The sequence below is a fragment of the Lathyrus oleraceus genome, chromosome 7 (genome assembly GCF_024323335.1).
Source record: "Lathyrus oleraceus cultivar Zhongwan6 chromosome 7, CAAS_Psat_ZW6_1.0, whole genome shotgun sequence".
Classification (NCBI taxonomy): domain Eukaryota; kingdom Viridiplantae; phylum Streptophyta; class Magnoliopsida; order Fabales; family Fabaceae; genus Lathyrus; species Lathyrus oleraceus.
The window spans coordinates 124,655,612-124,676,904 of NC_066585.1; the positions used below are offsets into that span (position 1 = coordinate 124,655,612).

At 38.9% G+C, this 21,293-nt stretch overlaps 1 non-coding gene across 1 annotated transcript; it reads left to right on the plus strand.

The window, feature by feature from the left end:
* Positions 1-20,731: 20,731 nt before the first annotated feature.
* LOC127109951 (small nucleolar RNA R71) lies at positions 20,732-20,838 on the plus strand. The gene has a single exon (XR_007797192.1). It is a non-coding gene; the product is annotated as a small nucleolar RNA R71 (small nucleolar RNA).
* Positions 20,839-21,293: the final 455 nt, after the last annotated feature.

Genomic DNA, 21,293 nt, shown 5'->3' on the forward strand with positions numbered 1-21,293 from the left:
TTAGGTGTTCTAAGGTCCTCAGCTTCTCGGACCCAATTAGAAATAGTAATGCATAACCACAAATACTTGTGTGACATTTCCAAATCCAAAGGAGTCTCCACTGAGCGGATGGATCTGAAGCCAACTTGTTAAGGACTACTCCACACAAGTCGAACATGACTATACCATCCTCCTATCTTAATTGCATTCAAGTTCGGGTTAGAACTTATCTCACCACTCAGAGATCACCAAGCACAACAAGCAGATTATATCACACATACATATATACAAACATCACATATATACAAATATATTCATACAAAAAGTAGGCTAAACCCACTGGAGACTACTCCCCAGCAGAGTCGCCACTTAATTTATGTAGCGGGAAATTCATGATCATCAAGCTATTGACAAGCAAGAGATCAATTAACAAGAGTCGTCATCGCGCTTTTATTGTTTCCAAGGGAAAAGGGAAAAAAATACGAACAAAACCCAAATAGTAATAAGTTTTCAAATAAAAACTAATAAAAGTCAGAGATCACAGGTAAGGGGGTTGGTTACACAGAGGGAAGGTGTTAGCACCCAAAGTGTCGTAGGTACTCCTAGGGAGCCCTTTTTGTGTGCATATGTATTTTGTACAAAGTGATGTTTACAAACAAATAGAATGGGGGGATGGGAAAAGAATTCATTGATTATATTTTTGTGTTTGACAAGACCTTTAGTCTTGTGCCTACGTACCAACATAAAAATGAGGGATCAAAACCTCGTAGTTCATGATACAAATTTCAAAGTGGATGTATTGATTTTAACAAAATTTAAGTTTTAAAGGCACAAAAGCCTAAAATGGTTTGAATGAGTTAATTCTTTATGTCTTTTTGAAAGTTTAAGTCAAGTATAATTAAGTATATTTACAAGTTTGATTTAAGAAAATAAGTTTGAAAATGCAATGGCATAAGGCCAAAGTTTCTATCTTTTTGTGAAAGTGGTCAAAGTTTAGAACAAAAATAGTTCACACAAAGAAGATTTGAAAGTGGAGGGAGATATTTTGAAATTAAAGAAATGGGGAGAAGATGAAGAGACTACCCTATGCACAAAATTTAAAAGTTTAAAGTTGAAAAGATCTGACCAAATGGGTAGCAATCTAATAGACAAGTATGTCAATAGAAACCCATAATTCCCTTGGACTTTTAGAATCAAGCAACACACAAATGCACAATTCTATTATCTTGAAGAGCAAAGGCATCAAATAAAGATGGCCTCATCCAAGCCTATCCATTCCATGATCTTCTTCAGAAATAGCCCATGCAACAGATGAATTCCACAAGTCACAGGTTCAAAATAACAGCTTCACAATGATCAATATGGCAAATGAATCTTAGAGAGATCTTCGAAGATGTATTAGATGAAGTTCAAATTATAAGCACTTAGGTCTTCAACAAGTTGGCATTGGCCAAGTTCATTATCTTAGGAAGGTTGCCTAGATTCTAAGTCCTTTGCTCAAGATCAAACCAACAGTGCACTCAAAAGTTTTTTAGTGTTTTTGTTTTTTGTTATGTACATTAATGGTTAAAGAGCACACAAGCAAACAAAGTATATACAAACAAAATATATCACACAATATGGTCCAAGTGGACAAAGTGAAAATTGCATTAACATAAACAATTAGAATGATATGTACAATGGCAAATGAAATAAAGTGCTAAAAGTAAATTGTATTAAAGTAAAAGCTTGAAAGTTAAAGTTAATGGTTAGTAAGTTAAAAGTTAGTTTTGTTTTTGATTTCAAGACATTCTTTGGAGAACACTCAACCCACTTATCACAAGCATGAATTCTTGAACCAAAACATCTTCCAAAGGAAGGAAAGAAGGCCAAGTTTCCACACAATACCATGAAAGAGGGGAGACTTACAATCTCACTAAGTAGAATGCTTATGCATTTTGTGTCACAAATTTAGCTCTATGTTAAGCAATCGTAATTAGATTTATGTAGAAGTCACAACTATTTGAGGTCGGGCAGTATACTTTTGGTGTCAATGCATGTTGGAGACATAGTATTATGAACTATGCTCATAAAACATACCACACACAAAAAATATGCAAAAGGTGTGGCCTAATCTCATTCATACTCATGTCAATTTTTCAATCAACTAGCATTAGGACTTTGAGATGTCATAGGCCAAATGGAAATGAATGGATAAAGAAGAGGAATTAGATGAAGTGGGAGGGGGATGAATGAGATCACAAATTGGTCAAAGGAGGACTTTTACCAAATTAATATCATTCATTCATTTTGGGAGATGGAATGTACATTCCATCAATTACCTAAATCCAATGATATTAACTTGACAAAGTCAAATCAACCTTTACCAAGGCCCAACAATAAACAATCAAACTCAATTAAGTCAATACAAATGATCACCAAAATAAAAATGGCATTTATTCAATTAAAAATAATAAAATAGTGCATTTAATTCAAATATGTTTTGTCCAAATCCTAAAATCTCATCAAAATACCAAAGAAATGGGCATGAGATTTACCATAGGTCAAACAAGGTCAAAGGACCTTGGAGAAAAAATTTCATAATTTTTGGACATTTAAAAATATTTTAAAGCAATTAAAAACAAATGCAAAATCAATTAATTCATGAAAAATATTAATAATACTCCAAAAAATAATTTTAATTCAGAATATAAAAGAGAAAAATATTTGAAATTTTTTGGTGAAAGTCCCATATTTTTTGGATCAATATTAAATTTAATATGAATTATTGAAGAAAATGCAATTAAAATAAAATATCAGAAATTCAAAAATACGTGGACCATCAGATCTCCCTCATTAATTGAGGTGGCAAATCCGATGATCCAAAACGCACGTTCCACATGTGTCTGAGTCAACCGCGTGGCACAGATGGTAATTCAAAGCAACGCTCAAGATTATAACATGAGAGGAGGATCCTATGGTTCAAATGCAAGACACATCATCATCGGAGCCAAAGCTCCGGTCGTCGTCTCCGGTGGCACTCACCGAACTAGTCAAGATGAACCATCACCAAAAAAAGAAATAAGGACATGATCTTAAAGAGAAAATGGCACTGAGCTCGAATCTAACCTCCAATTACTCCAATTCCAAATATATTAAGAGATATTTGGAATTGAAATCTAAGGTACATGCACTGAGTTGCTTCGATTTGACCTCAAAGCAACTCAATCTTCTTGCCTATGTTGGTAGGACTTCAGACAACCAAAGAATCAATGGAATTGAGCAAGAATTTGAGAGAATCGAAGAGTTTAAAATTTCTTCAAATTACCTTCAATGGAAGTCTGAACTTGATGGATCTTGATCTGGCTTGTGCTTGGACTCACTTCAATTTCTTGTAGGAATAGAATGGAAAGGTTTAGAAACAATGAATTCCTGGAGAATTGAATTACAAAATAGTGGATATTCAAGCTCAAACTCAAATAAATTTATCAGGTTTATCCTATAAGAGTGAAGGGTTTTCAATGGGGGATCAAAGCTGGCGCAATGTTGTTCTCAATTCTGAGCAAATGGAGCTTTATTTATAGATGAATTAAGTGATATTTGCACACTCACTTCCACTTTCAAAAATTGGAAAATGATGATGCCATGTTGTATGGGTGTGCATAGGCCCATGAAATGATGGTTTTAAGGTCCAAACTGAAGATCAGATGTTATGAAGATTGATTGGATTGCAAGGCAACTGAACATTGATGCTTGAAGTTGGATCCATGCCAAATGATATTAGCTTGTTTAAGCCATGCGCAACTTATGCATTTCAAGTCCAAAATGAATGAATTTGAGCTCTTTGGAAAGGTGAGATCAATAGGAACAAGTTCGATGTTGAACACTTTTTCATTTGGAGCTTGGAACTTGGAGAAATTTGAGGTGGAAGTTTGGAAAAATTTGACATATCGAAAATTTTCAAAGTGTTAAGCCATATGTCTCAATATTCCACCTTGCTTAACTTTTTATGGGAGCTTCAAATGAGAAAAGTGTGTTCATCAAAGTTGTATCTATCTCAAATAACTTCAAAATGGTCACCAATTTCATGTCATTTGGATTTGAAATAATAGAGTTATGCATTTTTGAAGTTTGGAAAAATCACTTGATCAATGGTATAGGTCAAAAGTGACCTATAATTTAGCCTCATATCACATGCTCAAAAAAGTTGAATTAGCTCCCACTCCAAACATCAAAGTTGAAGTAGACATATTTAATTTGATTGTGCAACTTGGAAATCTTTCATCTCATAAAAATTGAGCAAGTTATGGCCTTGAGAAGTTGACTTTCAAATTAGGGTTTAGACAAAATGACCTATAATATTTCATCATAGAAAATGATTTTCTAAGAAAAATTAGATCTATACTTAAACATCAAAGTTGTTTATAATGTAATGTAGAGTAACTTTTCTCTTGGAATAATTTTCATATGGTGAAAATTTTAGGAGATAGGGTCTAGGGAGACCCAATTTTGATAAGATGAATTCATCTGGCTAACCACCATCAACCAACTTGCTAATTTCCAATTCTCTTGACTTTCTAGGCTCATGGTAGATCATATATGCATAAGATGATGAATTTTTAAGTGTCCCTTGATAAATTTGATCAATTGGTGAGATATCTTGTTGGAGAAGTTACTCAAGATACCCAGTCAAACTAGGGTTTCCAAGGCGAATCACCCTCAAACTCTTGAAGAAAACTTGATCAATATAACATATGGATATCATCTAGACTCATATATGATGCCTATAACCATTCTTGAATCAATTCTTGGTTGTCCTCTTTGTTAATGAGGGTCTCAAACCCTAGATGTGATCTTGATGAATCAATGAGATCATGCCCTTCCTACAAAAGAGTTAGATAAATACAAAGACATGTTTTTGGTATTTTAGTTAGTAAAAATGATAATATACAAGTATGATATAATCACAAAATGCTTGGTGATCTCTCCTAAAACAAACCCAATGAAAGAGGGGTAAGGAGGATGCCAAGTCATGATCCCAATGCTAATGCTTATGATGAAATGCATGAGGGATCTTTGGGTCAAAATTGGGGTCTTATAACTGCCATGTGTCATGTTCAGTTATATAAGCAAAGGATGAAGAGAGCTTTTGATAAGAAGGTCAGACCTCGTGTATTCAGGGAAGGTGACCTTGTGCTATGGAAGATTATATCGTTTAAACCAGATTCTAGGGTCAAATGGACTCCTAATTATGAAGGCTCATATGTTGTTAAGAGAGCATTTTTAGGCGGTGCATTGATTCTTACAACTACGGATGATGAAGAGTTCACGCGTCCTGTGAACGCGGATGCAGTCAAGAAATACTTCGCCTAAAAAAGAAAAGAACGGCTCGCTAAGTTGAAAACCCGAAAGGGCGGCTTAGGAAAAAATGAGCGTCTCGGTGGATTGAACACCCTAAAGGGCAATCTAGGCAAAAATTAGAGACATAAAACAGAAAGAATTTTCCCGATAAGTTGAGTAACCCTCCATGGGGCAACTTATGCAAAAATTAGGGATTATGGCAAGTAACTGCATTCTGCTGATCTTCAAATTTTGGAGATACCTTGTTGAGCACAAGGGTTGACGTCAATTCATCATCCCCAATAGCGGCCAAAAGCATAGCGGATATCAAGAGTTGGTGGAAGGATTAATGATCATTTGTATTGAATGTGACTCTTTTCCATGTAAATTACCATTTTCAACTTTGTAAAGATCTATGGAGTCTTGTCATTTATAGACTACCATTCTATTAAATAAAGTTGAGCTTTTGTCCAATTGTTTCCACTCTTATTTACTTCAGCCAAATAGTTTAAATTTTATTATGATCATTTTTTAATTTAAATTTTTTAATCAAAATCATTTTCTTAAACATATAAAATCAAGGATTTTAAAGCAATTAAAAAGAAATATCAACAGCATTTCGAAAACACCAAGTCCTAATTGTGGAGCATTAATGGTTCCCCCGAGCAGTTATCCCCAACCGAGTTGGTTGATTCATTCCCCCAGCGGAGTTTGTGGACTTTCCCCAACGGAGTTTGTGGACCTTCCCCAACAGAGTTTGTATATTCCTCAGCAGGATTGATGTTGGCTTTGATCTCCAGCAGAGTAAGATTGGTTTCCTCAGTAGATTGCATTGGTTTCTCCACTAGTCGCCATCCAGCTCGATCCCCAGTCAGAGTTTCCTCTTGGTTCCTGAGCAACTGTTTGTGTTTATCCTTTGTACGGTTGTCTCCCATTCAATATGGTGTTGACCTAAAATTCCCCGCAGATTTGATAACATTTCCTTTCCTCAGCAGATTTCCTCCTTCCCCATCTAGGGTTGAGCCTTTGGGATGTTGATCTCTTTGCTCCGGTAGTTGTTCCCCTCTTTTGTGGATTGACCGAGGATTGTATCAATGCTTCAAATTTTTGCGACACCTTTGTATCCTTTACGATCGTTTTGTCAGCATAGTCATCATATATACATATACATATACATATACACTCATTGCATGATTATATCATCATATTGGTTGATTCATTGTTTGGGACTCTTATTCTCTGTTATGGCGATACTTTATCCCCATACAAATCTGGCGTCTGTCCTCCTTTAATTGTAGAGTGACGGCCCCTTAAGTAGAGAGACTTTAACCTTTCTCCTTTCCCCACTGAGTTATTTCCTCGTGGAAGATTTTTGTTTTAGTTTCCTCCCCAGAGGATTATCTGGATGGAATCACTCCCCTTGAGTTATATCCTCATTGGGTTGAGTCTTGATTGACCGTTTCTTTCTAGTTCTTACCTAGATAGATGTTTTGGGTCCCCTAAGGGTTTATTACCCAGTAACTGGTAATATTCTTCTTAGTTTGCAGTTTGTTACTTCTTGTCCAATACCCGGCAAAGGTACCCCTATTTTCCCTATCAGTAGAGTCCCCCGTGGATTCATTCTTTTCCCGAAAGAATATCCTTGATATGTTCATCCTAACCGATGACGGATATTTTCTTCCCCTGTATGAGTCTATCCTTGATATGTCCATCCTAACCGATGACGAATATTCTCATCTTTGGTATTCTACCCAGTAAAAAGGTAGTCGTAATCCCTATTTTATTCTCCAGAGAGCTAATCCTTGATATGTTCATCCCAACCGATGACGGGTTTCCTTCTCTTTGCAGTCTTCTACCCAATAACTGGTAGTTGTAAATCCTGCGTTTCTTTCACCTTTGCAGAGTTTATCCTTGATATGTTCATCCTAACCGGTGACGAATTTTCTCTTTGATGGTATTCTATCCAGTATTCGATAGATGTAATTCCTTCTTTTTGCTCAGTTGGTTTATCCTTGATATGTTCATCTTAACCGATGACAGATATCCTCCTTGATATCCCAAGCAAGTCTATCCTTGATATGTTCATCTTAACCGATGACGGATTTTCTTCCCTTATGAGTCTATCCTTGATATGTTCACCCTAACTGGTGACGGGTATTCTCATCTTTGGTTTTCTGCCCAGTAACTGGTAGTTGTAAATCCTATTTTCTGCAGTTTTCCCTGGCAAGGCTATTCTTACCCAGTAACCGGTAATGAATACTCCCTCCTGGTGGTCCTCAGCAAGTCATCCTTGATATGTTCATCCTAACCGATGATAGATGTCCTCTCTGTCAGATCTCTGTTATCTCCTTACCCAGTAACAGGTAATGGATAATAAACTTCTGCTCCTCCTATGTTGAAGTTTATTTCTTCCCTAGTTGAGTTGAGTGCACACTTCCTTGGTGAAATCGCTTTTCTTGCATGATTCAAGTATGTCAGTTTTATCCTGATCTACTCGTATCCCCTGCAGATGTTTTGTTTCCCTGGCCGAGTCTTCCCATTTTTCATGGAATTCCTCCGAGTCCCCCAGAAATTTTAAGTCGTAGCCTAGCATACGCATAATCCTTTTTTTCCCTTAGAGTCTCTGTCTCCCCAGTGAGTTTTTCCTTATGGAAAGCATTATGCTGTTACGGATATTCAGTCTCTCTGATTTCTTTTCCTTTGTGGCAAAATTTCCCCCACAGAGAATTCGCTTCTACATTCATATCATATGCATCATGAGGTCTCTTAGGGACCAAAATTTGTTCCTAAGTTGTTATTTAAGCCCATTCTACTGAGTCGATACAAAGATTTTAACCTTCACCTCCTCAGTTAGAATGTCCTTAAATAGGGGCAGTTGTAAGACCATAATTTTGACCCTAAGATCCCTCATGCAATTTCATCATATGCATTAGCATTGGGATCACACCTTGGCATTCTCCTTACCCCTTTTTCATTGGGTTTTTTTTGGGAGAGATTACCAAGCACTAGGTGATTGTATCATACTTGTATACTATCATTTTACTAACCAAAATACCAAAAATATGTCTTTGCATTTGCCTAACTCTTTTGTAGGTAGGGCATGCTCATCATTGATCTATCAAGTTCGTATATAGGGTTTAGGACCCTCATAGCTAAAAGCACATCAAGGATTGATACACAATGTCTCAAATCATCATATATGAGTCCCAATTATCTCTACATTTTATATTGATCAAGCATTCTTCAAGAGTTTGGAGGTGATTTGCCTTGGAAACCCTAGTTTGACTGAGTATCTTGAGTAACTTCTCCAACAAGCTATCTCACAAATTGATCAAATTTCTCAAGTTACACTTCAAAATTCATCATCTTATGTATATATGATCTACCATGAGCCTATAAAGTCAAGAGAATTGAAGGTTATCAAGTTGGTTGATGGTGGTTGGCCAGATGAGTTCATCTGATCAAAACTGGGTCTCCCTAGACCCTATCTCCTAGAATTTTCACCATATGAAAATGATTCCAAGAGAACACTTACTCTAAATTACATTCCAAACAACTTTCATGTTTAAGTCTAGAGCTGATTTTTCTTGTAAAATGATTTTCTATAATGAAACATTATAGGTCATTTTGTCTAAACCCTAATCTGAAAGTCAACTTCCCAAGGCCATAACTTGCTCAATTTTTATGATATGAAAGATTTCCAAGTTTCACAATCAAATTAAAGATGTCTACTTAAACTTTTATGTTTGGAGTGAGAGCTGATTCAACTTTTATGAGCATGTGATATGAGGAAACATTATAGGTCATTTTTGACCTATACCATTGAACAAGTGATTATCCTCAACTTTAAAAATGCATAACTCTATCATTATAAATCCAAATAACATGAAATTTGTGACTATTTTGAAGGTATTTGAAATAGATACAACTTTGATAAAGACACTTCTCTCATTTGGAGCTCACATAAAAAGTTAAGCAAGGTGGAATATTGAGATATATGACTTAACACTTAGAAAAAATTTCAACATGTTGAAATTTCCAAACTTCCACCTCAAAATTCACCATGATCCAAGTTCCAATTGAAAAAGTGTCCAACATCAAAGTTGTTCCCCTTGATATAATCTTTCCAAAGAACCCTATTTCATGCATTTTGGATGAGGTTTGATAGGGCTGCACATGGTCTTAATAGGTCTGCATCATTGGAGAAAATCAAATGTCCAAAACTCCATTTCACTTTGCCTTGCCATTCAATCATGATTTGAACTTCAGTACAGTTGCAATTGGATCATAATGGTTTGCTTCATGGGCCTGTACACGCTCATGCAAGCTTGTGCATCACATTGCCAAATTTAGCAATTTTTCAAGTGTGCAATTATAAGGCCTCTGAGCTCATCTCAAAGAGACCTTGCACGCTAGCTTTTCCCCCCAATTGAAACCCTCACCTTTCAAAGGAAAACCTGAGAATTTTCAACTTGAATATTTATGCTTGTCGTGGCTATATATAAAATATAGTTCGTCGGGTACTTGACTGCAAGTGCACAGTCTAGTCGCTTTAGTTTTAAAAGATATTGATCCCACAGGGACCTATGGTCAAACTAGTGCTACTAACGTCACTATGTTTAGCTAACGGAATTGATTAGTAGAAGTTCGAGGGTAATATAGTCAATCTAAGGGAAATTTTTGGATTTAAGAAAGAATTAATGGAAGGGATCAGTATGCAGCGCATTAATCGTCAAGGATTCGATAAGTTACCGGTGAATAGTTTAAATGCAAAATATCTCTCAGTAGAAAATGTTTATTTAAAAGACTTTATCTCACACTCTCGTGGTTGTTGATTCGGCCTATAACTTTAAGTCAGAATGTACGCTCTCGCTGTCCCATTTGAAGTCAAAATTACTTTTTAAAAATAAATAAGTTCTAATTATTTTTAAAGTGCTCTCGCTGTTTTTAAACTCAATGCCTAATATTTACTATCTAGCTCGAGCCTCACCTTAGTTAATTTCCCACTCTCGTGGCAAAATCGTGTTAAATAGCTTTTCACGCTTTTGTGATAAAGTTAATTAAATTTAGATTAAAAACTTCAGCCTAAAAGGTTATTTGAGAAAAAAGGATTTTCACCGGTTATTATTAAATCCCATCAAATTAAGTTGCTACATAACGATATCGGTAGTTTAGTCGGACATATTAAATAAAGCAAACACAAGGCATACACAGATCAACGTTGTGGCAAACATGCTTATAACAATAAATGGGCAATAACAATAATAATTCAATAAAAACCTGGAGATCGAAGTACAAAGTATAGCGATTTTTGGAGCACTTGAGCAGTCCTCCACAAGTCGGTAGGCTTTGCTTCTTCAATACAGATTACTACTAAAATAGAATAAAGTGTAGTAGTTCCGCAGTGTAGGAAACTACTACTATGGCTAACTGGAAAAAGGGAAACTATAAAAAGAATGGCGAATACAATAAGGCAACGGAAACAAGGTTGCTGGAAAGAAAGAAAAAACGTTGAATGCTAGAAAGCTGAAAATTAAATTGCAGAGCATAAATATCAAAGTAGGTGTCCCCAATTTTTCCCAATTGAGTCCTTTATATAGTGTCCATTAGGTCTTGGTAGTTGAGAAAATCAAGGAAGACTTGGTCTTGATAGAGGAATCCGTGGGAAAAGTTTGTTGGAGAAGATTTAGGCACGTTTGGGTGCCTGTTGCTGACTGCTTCAAAGCGCATTTTGTGGCCGTGTGACGCTCTTCATGGGCCTGTGACGGTCGTCACAGTCTGGGTCGTGACGGTCGTCACAGTCTGGGTCGTGACGAGCGTCATGAATGTGTGGCGATCGTCACATCAGCAAAATCTGCATAATCTGTTTTCCTGGTTTTTCTGTGCTTTTTCACTTGTTTCTTCTTCTTTTTCTTCCTTTTCTTCATTTTGCTCTTTAGTGTCTGGAGTTTCAAATACCTGCAAAAACAACACGAATACTTTCGCAATAATCGGGATATTAATCGAAATGGTGTGATCTTTGGGTGTAAATTAAGGCAATTATCTTATGTGTTTTCGCGTTATCAAACTCCCCTAAACTTGAATCTTTGCTTGTCCTCAAGCAAACACAATTTGAAAATAAAATTAAATGCGAATACATTACCCGTTCGTACGTGGTTATCAGGCGGATTAGTAGGATGTCCTATATTGAGTAAAACACCAAAGATACTGTGACGACACGAGCTTTCAGCTTTATCATAGATCTCTCCTTTACACAAGCCAGTTCGAATCATGCTATTATAGCTCGACCCAGTGTCTCTATTTCTATTTCACCCGGTTTCATTCTAGCACAATCACATTAAGCCCTTTGCCTCCGCACGCACTTAGTGAAGTAGTCGGTTAGTGACTTTGATCCTTTTCTTAGCATGGGGGTCTGGTACACTAGTGTGGTACCCCTTTATATATCCCCTTTTTGAAGGTTGTGGGGGATCGAACCGTAGTTCGCCCTACCAAGTCCAGTACCAGGTACCTCTGGACCAACCAACTGGGGTTTTTATTCCTTCTTTTTGCACAACTTTGCAACCTTTTGTATGGTTCTTTTATCAATTTCTTGATAGCAACAGTATGAAGGAGTTTCTTGATTTGTAGGCATCAAACACTTATATTCATCGGCTCTCCACGTGGTTTGTGCTTGAGACGGTGCTGACTGCTAGTATAAACTACTAGGGGTTAATCTAGAATGGAGACTTAAGGTGTTGGTATAATGGTTATTCAAACTGATATCGTAGAAATAAGGGATCTAGGGTGTCAGGATGGTATCAATCTTGTTAGATCTTTCTCAGTTTTCCTAACAAAGCCTCCGCAGGATAACCTATGTACTCGTAGGGTATGCATTTAATCTTAAGGAAATTTTTTTGTTATGCCAAAATACATAAAAATGATCGAAAAGGACAAGCAAACAAATTTTCTATTGGCTGAAAATATTAGCAATAGAAACAAGTAGAGGAGTGATAAGGATTTCCTCCCATATTTAAACAATGCATTATCCTCAATGCGACAGTATACAAAAGTAAAAAGGAAAGAAACAAAAATCACTGCTCATCATTACGCGGTTGGCTTCTTCGTGCTCTGGCTCTTGCTTTTGCGAGCTCACCTCGTCCTCGCTGGGTAGGATCCAATCCTACGTGCTGAATGTACTCCTGGATGGCATCTACGCGATAAGTCAGGGCACTCATCTGATCTGAAAGTTCCGCCATCCCCTGATCATGCCAGTGAGCATAATCGTGTTGATCTCGCTGCATTTGCTGGATCGCTTGCATCATTTCTGTTTGGCGGTCTTCCATTATTTGGTTGTGTCTCAACATCTCGGCGTAGATGTTTTCCATGGAGGCGGGTCTTCGTTCGCTTCTTCGTTGACCTCGGGAGGAGGTCTCTGCAGCGTGCTCTTGAGGTGGTTGAGGCATGCCTCTGTCGAGCTCCTCTTCAACTTCATCGGTACCATTGCCAGGAGTTCCATCATTTGGCTCGGGGGCCTCCAGATCAAAAGTCCAATTTGTCATTTCTCTTGGATGTGTGCGGTTCCTGTTGGGCATGATGATGCTCTGTACTGTCTTATTTCTGACAACAGGATGATACTTCCCATCATCTCTTGCTTTGATCAGGTGTGAGGCACGACATTAGTCGATGTAGAGGAATTCTTCTTCCAGGGCTGGTAAGTTGGCTAGCTTATCTCCCAGGTTCAAGCCTAATGCTATGGAGGTGATAATTCCCCCACAACAAAACGCTTGGCTCCCTCTCATGCAAGCAACCTGGATGTTGGCTAGTAGGAAAGGAGTAACATTGAACGTAATTTGGGCAAACACACAGTGAAGAAGGAAAAGTTCCTTGGAGTTTTCCTTGTGGTTGCTGACTCTTCCAAAAACTGTGTGCCCCATGACTCGGTGAAAGTATCTAATGGCTGGGTTGTGGATATATGTTGCGTTAAGCGTATCCCAGCTTGTTGCGTTCATGTTGGTGAGGTTGTGCCAGAGTTGGAATGCTATCTCTGACCATCCTTCTAGGATGCAGCAATGGATTCCTTCTCCATGTCGGAACCAAGCATTCTCGCTATCTGGGTTTGATTAAGGGAATACTCGGTGCCGAACATTCTAAATATGGCCACACCGGTGAGATATTGTTGAGTTCCAGGGGGTGTGATATAAGAGTAGGAACTCATAAATTCCCGGGTAAGCGCTTCGTAGGTTGGCTGTGGTGTGGTATAGAGTTGCGTCAAGCTGGAGGCAGCTAGCATCCATTCCACACCCTCCAAAAGTCCTAACTCCCTTAGGCATTCATGATCCACATACCTCGTGGCTTGAACGGAGCGTTGGCAGAACTTGAGGTAGTGGCTTCTTTGGCGTTCGCCGGCTTCTCCATCACGAAATGTGACGGTTGATAGGTCGGGAGTGCCTCTTTCTTGACGGGCCATTTGATGAGTTGGATGAAACTTTTGGTATTGGTGGGTGACGTGGAAGATTTGTGAGTTACACGCTCGAAGAAAATAGTGAAGAATTTAATAGATGAAAATCATAATGTAAAAGAGTGATAAATGGTGAGGAAAAAGGGAGGAAGAGCACCTGCTTTTATAGGCGAGCACTCTGGAATTCGTGACGGTCGTCACAGGGGTGTGACGGTCGTCACGCGCAACGGATGCGTAACGGTCGTCTGCAATTGTCATATGCTCGTAACGGTCACTTTCATGTGTGTGACGATCGTTCCAGATTTGTGACGGTCGTCACGTCTGTGAGATGGACGTCACCCTATAGTGACGGTCGTCACGCGCTGAATTTCAAAAATTTCCTCTAGCACAGGTTGCAGCAGAATTTGATAGCAGCATAAATAATGGCTAAGCAATTTTAATTTAACAGCATAAATAATGGCTAAGCAATTTTAATTTAACAGCATAAATGTAGAAATAAATAAATAGATGAAATAAGCGTAATTAAATAGCAATTAAATTAATGAATTGAAATTAGATGTAACATAGGAGAAAAATGTAGCGATAACATAGAAAATGGAAGCAATAGAACAAAAGTAATGCAATAAATAAAAGTGCTCCCTCCCCACACAAAACAAGGCAGTGTCCTCATTGCTTAGTGCGAGTAGGAGAAATCAGTGGTCAGTAGTTTCAGCCACGTTTTTGTCCCAATGCAGCGACAGCTTTGTTCAGATAATGAAATTGCTCAACGGCTATATCCATCAGGCCTAGGACATCAAAGAGTATGAGTTTTATCTCTTCTTTCACAATGGTGATGTCAGCTTGGAAAGTATTCAGATGGGTGATGAGCATGGCATGATTATCAGCACAAGATGGAGGAACAGGTTCAGCAATGTTATAATAGTTAGGAGGTGTTTCAGGGTCAGATTCTTCCTTATGGATAGGGTCATTAACACACTCATATTTGGGCGGAGTAGTGGGAGGTGAAGGCGGGTCGATAGGGTGTTCCTCTAAGTCATAGAGCAAGTTGTCTCGGTTGTGAACACTCGTTTTCTCATGGTTAGGAAAGGTGAATAGACGAACCACTTCGTTATTGATTAGATAATCAAAGGTATCCGTCCCAAGGTTTCCTATGATTCTGCGGTTAAAGCAAAAGTCGATATCCATGGGTCAGATGTTTCCAAAAGGTATAAGCTCATAAAGTGGGCGTACAAGTCCTATGGCGTCTTCTATCATGGTAACTAGGCCACCTATGATTATTGGGGTACGGTTATTCTTAGCAAGGTGGACAAATCTTTCCATCAAGAATGTTACTATATTGACGTGTCGACCTTGATCGACACACAGCAGGATGAAGAGTTCATCGCGGGACACTAAGGTGTTATTCTCTTCCTTACCAAATAATGTGTGGGCTAGTATTTTATGAAAATATCGGATAGCAGGGTTATAGATCATTTATGAGTGCATCTCATTCGGGTTTGGGTTGGATTCTCCGGATCTGCAACCCCAGAAGTCATCGAGATCAATGTCATCAATAAGGTCCTCTTGGAGGGTAGTAAAGACGAAAGGGCAACTAGGGAATCCTAGGAGGTCAGCAAGGTCTCGACGGGTGTAGGTGAAGTCCATGCTAAATAACCTAAAGGATATTAGCCCTTTGTTTAGTCTGTAACCATGCTCAGGGATGTATACAAGGGAACTCAGGAATTCTAAGGTTAGTTCACGGTACGTGATAAACCGTCTCTTAATGGTTGCGTTCTCCCACCCAAGCTGTCTTGGATGCCTAATTTATCCATGGTCGGCCTATCATAATATATGGTCAATGCCATATCCTTTCGGGCTAGATAATCATACCGCCTGCGTTGAACTCTACCTCTGAAAATTGTCTCTGGTTGTTGCATGATGAAAGTAATTAACTAAGTAGTTAGTAATTTTCCTGTTTGTCAGTATCCAATATGTCTTAGTTAGTTACTAGAAACAACAAGAGTGACTGAAAAGAATCAATAAGGGGGGAGCAAACAAAATAAAGAAGAAAATTAAAGAAGAGAAAGTAGAGTGTAAGAAAAATAATGAAAAGAAAAAAGGGGGTGGGTTGTCTCCCACTAAGCACTTTGTTTAATGTTGCAAGTTCGATAGTAGTGTCGCGTTGTACTAGGTTTAGGGTTGAGCGGGCAGCTCTATGAGTCTGAGATTGTTTGAATAATCTTTGTTTTCTATATTATGATAGTGCTTTAAGCGTTGTCCGCTTACTACAAAAGGGTCGATATTTCTACCTTTTATTTCTATCGCGCCACTAGTGAGAGCCTTGGTGATCTCGAAAGGACCTAACCACCGAGATTTGAGCTTTCCTGGAAAAAGTTTAAGTCTTGAGTTAAATAGCAGCACTACGTCGCCGACTTTAAACTCCTTCCTAGAAATGCGTTTGTCATTCCATCTTTTGGTTCGTTCTTTGTAGATCCTGGCATTCTCTCAAGCGTCCAATCTCAGCTCTTCTAATTCGTGGATGTCCAGAATCCGTTTCTCGCATGCGAAAATGTAGTTTATGTTAAGGGTTTTAATTGCCCAATACGCTTTGTGTTCCATTTCTACAGGGAGGCGGCATGATTTACCATAAACTAGTTTGAAGGGTGTCGTTCCTATCGGGGTTTTGTAAGCCGTCTGGTAGGCCCACAAAGCTTCCTTTAGTTTGGATGACCAATCCTTTCTGGATATTCCTACGGTCTTCTCAAGAATTTGTTTTATTTCTCGATTCGAGACTTCGACTTGCCCGCTAGTTTGTGGATGATACGGTGTTGCTACGCGGTGTCGGACTCCATACTTCATAAGGATTTTTCCAAATATATTCGATATGAAGTGGGAGCCACCACCACTAACTACTAGTTTCGGCACACCGAATCTGGGAAAGATAATGTTTTTGAATAGCTTGATTACTACTCGTGTGTCATTTGTTGGAGAGGCTACAACCTCGTTCCATTTTGAAACATAGTCGACAGCAACGAGTATGTATTTATGGCCAAAAGAAGCTGGAAATGGTCCCATGAAGTCAATGCCCCATACGTCAAAGAATTCGACTTCTAAGATTCCTGTTTGTGGCATTTCATCGCGTCTTGAGATGTTGCCAGTGCGTTGGCACCGGTCGCATTTTATAACTGCGTTATGGACGTCTTTCCAAAGAGTAGGCCAAAATAGGCCGGATTGCAGGATCTTAGTGCAGGTCTTTGAGGTACTTGCATGCCCTCCATAGGGGGGGGGTGGCAATTAGAGATTATATCTTCGATTTCATCCTCAGGAACACATTGACGGAAAATACCGTTGGTCCCTCTTTTGAAAAGAAGGGGTTCATCCCAGTAATACTGTTTTAGGTCATGAAAGAACTTCTTCTTTTGTTGATAAGATAGGTCCGGTGGAAGTACTCTGACGGCTAGGTAGTTGACAAAGTCAGCGTACCATGGCAGAGTTGCATTTGCGTGTACTTCTTTCATGGATTCTTCTATTTCTGTATCGTTTAATGTCAGTTCAGACATATCACTTTCCATTTGGGCTATGAGTCATTCGTAAGGGAAATCGTCATTTATTGGGATTTGTTCAAGCTTGTTCCCTTCGATACGAGATAAGTGGTCTGCTACTACGTTCTCAGTACCTTTCTTATCTTTTATTTATAAATCAAATTCTTGTAAGAGCAGGATCCATCTTAAAAGTCTTGGTTTGGCATCCTTCTTACTTAACAAATATCTAATAGCGGCGTGGTCGGTATAGATGATAATCTTCGCCCCTACCAGGTAGGAATGGAATTTGTCCAGTGCGAACACGACAGCTAGAAAATCTTTTTCAGTGGTGGCATAGTTCATTTGGGCAGGATCAAGTGTTCTACTCGCATAGTAAATAGCATGAAGCTTCTTATCCTTCCTTTGTCCTAGTACTGCGCCCACTGCGTAGTCACTCGCATCGCACATGATTTCAAATGGTAATCTCCAGTCAGGTGGTTGCATTATGGGTGCGGTGATTAAAAATGTTTTCAGTTGGTTGAACGTTGTTAAGCATTTTTCATCAAATATGAAGTCAACGTCTTTCATTAATAATCCTGTAAGTGGCTTGGTTATTTTTGAGAAATCTTTAATAAAACGTCGGTAGAAATCGGCGTGTCCTAGAAAGCTTCTTATCTCTCGAATAGTTTTCGGAGGTTGAAGGTTCTCTATAATTTCGATTTTAGCTTTGTCCACTTCAATTCCTCTGTCAGATACCACGTGACCTAATACAATTCCTTGTTGAACCATAAAATGGCATTTCTCCCAGTTTAAAACGACGTTTACTTTTACGCATCTTTCAAGTACCATTTCGAGGTTAGATAGACATCCTTCGAAACTTTGACCGCAAACAGAAAAATCGTCCATGAAGACTTCCATGATGTCATCTATAAAATCTGCGAAGATTGCCATCATGCATCTTTGAAATGTTGCGGGAGCGTTACATAGGCCAAATGGCATTCGTCGGTAGGCGAATGTACCATAAGGGCATGTGAAGGTAGTCTTTTCTTGGTCGTCAGGATGGATTGGGATTTGAAAGAATCCTGAATAATCGTCTAGATAGCAGAAGTGAGAATGCTTAGCCAGTCGTTCAAGCATTTGATCAATGAAAGGTAAAGGGAAATGATATTTACGAGTGGCTTTATTTAGTTTTCTATAGTCAATGCACATTCTACTTCCGGTCACAACTATTTGTGCTATGGATTCGCCCTTCTCGTTCTTAACAACTGTAACACCTCCTTTCTTGGGTACTACATGAACGGGGCTAACCCATTGACTATCTGAGATCGAATATATGATTCTAGCGTCTAGAAGTTTCTTTACTTCATCCTTGACTACGGTACTTAGGATTGGGTTGATCCTTCTCTGGTGCTCTCTAGAGGTTTTGCAGTCTTCCTCCAGCATAATACGATGCATACAGATCGAAGGACTTATTCCTTTTAGATCGGTGATGTTATATCCTAACGCTGTTGGATATTTTCTTAGGACATCTAATAATTTCTCGGTTTCCATCTGTCCTAAGTCAGCGTTGACTATTACTGGTCTTTTCAGTTCAGTGTCTAGGAATTCGTATCTTAGGTTCTTTGGTAGTGTTTTTAATTCCAAGTCAGGTTTCTTTGGGCATGGTATGTGGTCGGGTGTAATTGCTAAGCATTCGCTTAGACTTTCGTTTTGGTACGGTTCATGCCAATTATTGTCTTCAAGGATTGGAGGGATTTGGATTTTCATTATTTCAGAGTACGTGGTTTCTTCCATCTCCATCTCTCTCACGCATTCGTCTATGACATCAAGCAGATAGAAGGTGTCGTCTATAGCTGGCCCTCTTAAGAATTGGGTTAAGATGAATTCAACCTTTTCCTCTCCAACTTCGAATGTCAGCTTACCTCTCTTTACGTCTATTATGGCTCCGACGGTAGCCAAGAATGGCCTTCCTAGAATGATAGGTGTACTGGCATCTTCTTTAATGTCCATGATTATGAAATTGGTAGGAATGTAAAATTATCCTACACGAACTGGGACATTCTCTAGTATACCGACAGGATATTTAATCGAGCGGTCAGCTAATTGAACAGACATCTTTGTCGATCTTAATTCTCCCATACTGAGCCTTCTACAAATGGTTACGGGCATTACGCTAATGTTGGCTCCTAGATCGCATAGAGCTTTGTCTATGACGAATTTTCCATTGACATAGGGTATGAAGAAACTACCCGGGTCTTTTAGTTTGGGAGGCATATTATTCTGGATTATAGCGCTACACTCGGCAGTAAGTGTAACTGTTTCATCATCCTCAATCTTTTCCTTATTGGATAGGATTTCCTTAAGAAATTTGGCATAGGAGGGCATTTGTGTGATGGCTTCTGTAAAGGGTATCGTAATGTTTAATTGCTTCAGAAGATCAACAAATTTCGTAAATTGATTCGCAGTTTTAGAACTTTTGAGTCTTTAAGGATACAGAATGGGTGGTTTATAAGAAGGTGGAGGCACATAAGGTTTCTCTTTATCTTCGGCCTCCTGGGTATTATCTTCTGTTTCCTTTGGTTTATTCACCTGCTCAGTTGAGGTTTTATCTGGTTTTTGGTACATGGCAGGGTTTTGGAGTCTCGGTTCTACAGGTCCATCTACTTCTTTTCCACTCCTCAGTATAACAGCTTTTGCATGTCCCTTCGGATTAGATTGCGGCTGTCCAGGAAATGTTCCAGCTGGAGCGGCTGTAGATGCTTGATATTGAGCCACTTGTGAAATCTGTGTTTCAAGCATTTTATTGTGGGTGGCTAAGGCGTCTACTTTATTCGCTAGTTGTTTAAGTTGCTCGCTAGTATGTATGTTTTAGTTCAAGAAGTCCTTGTTTGTTTGAGCTTGAGTAGCTATGAAGCTTTCCATCATCAACTCGAGATTTGACTTCCTAGGCATGTTAGGAGCATTATTAGCTGGCTTTTGATATCCAGGCGGAACAGCTGGTGCTTGGCCAGGTGCATAAAGGGCATTGTTATTCTTATACGAGAAATTGGGATGGTTTTTCCAACCAGGGTTGTAAGTATTTGAATAGGGATTTCCTTGTGTGTAGTTCACTTTATCTGTTGGGACTCCTGCTAATATTTGACATTCCTGTGCAGTGTGTCCAGGGTTTCCACATAACTCACAGTTTGGAGTTACAGCAGCCACGGTGGCTGCGGGTGGTATGGTCAAGTTATCTAATTTTTGGACAAGGGCATCTACCTTTGCATGAACATGGTCAAGGCTACTGATTTCGTACATTCCACCCTTAGTCTGGGACTTTTCCACTGGAGTTCGTTCATCTCCCCATTGGCAATGGTTTTGGGCCATGTTTTCAATGAGTTGATAGGCTTCGGTGTATGGCTTATCCATGAGTGCACCGCCCGCGGCAGCGTCTATTGTAAGTCTTGTGTTATACAGAAGCCCATTATAAAACGTGTGAATGATCACCGAGTCTTCTAGACCATGATGTGGACATATTCTCATCATGTCCTTGTATCTCTCCCACGCTTCGTAGAGAGATTCCATATCTTTTTGCCTGAATTCGTTGATTTGAGCTCTCAGCATAGCAGTTTTGCTCGGCGGAAAGTATCGGGATAAGAAGACGTTCTTCAGCTCCTCCCATGTTGTAACGGAGTTGGAGGGAAAGGATTGCAACCAAGCCCAAGCTCTATCTCTTAGTGAAAAGGGAAAAAGGCGCAGTCTTATCGCATCTTGAGATACACCATTCGCTTTTACAATATCCGCGTACTGCACAAACTTGTTCAGGTGTTCATTAGGATCTTCTGTTGGATTTCGAGCAAATTGATGTTGTTGGACGGCTGATAAGAGTGAGGGTTTCAGCTCGAAATCATTTCGATTAATAGCGGGGGCAACAATGTTGTTGTGAGGTTCTTGTTGAGATGGGGTAGCGTAGAATTTAAGAGGATGATTTTGGGGTCCTTCTTCAGCCATGTTTGGTTTTTATTCTGATTTAGGAGGAAAGGAGATATCGGGAATACCATATTTTTGTTGATATTCGT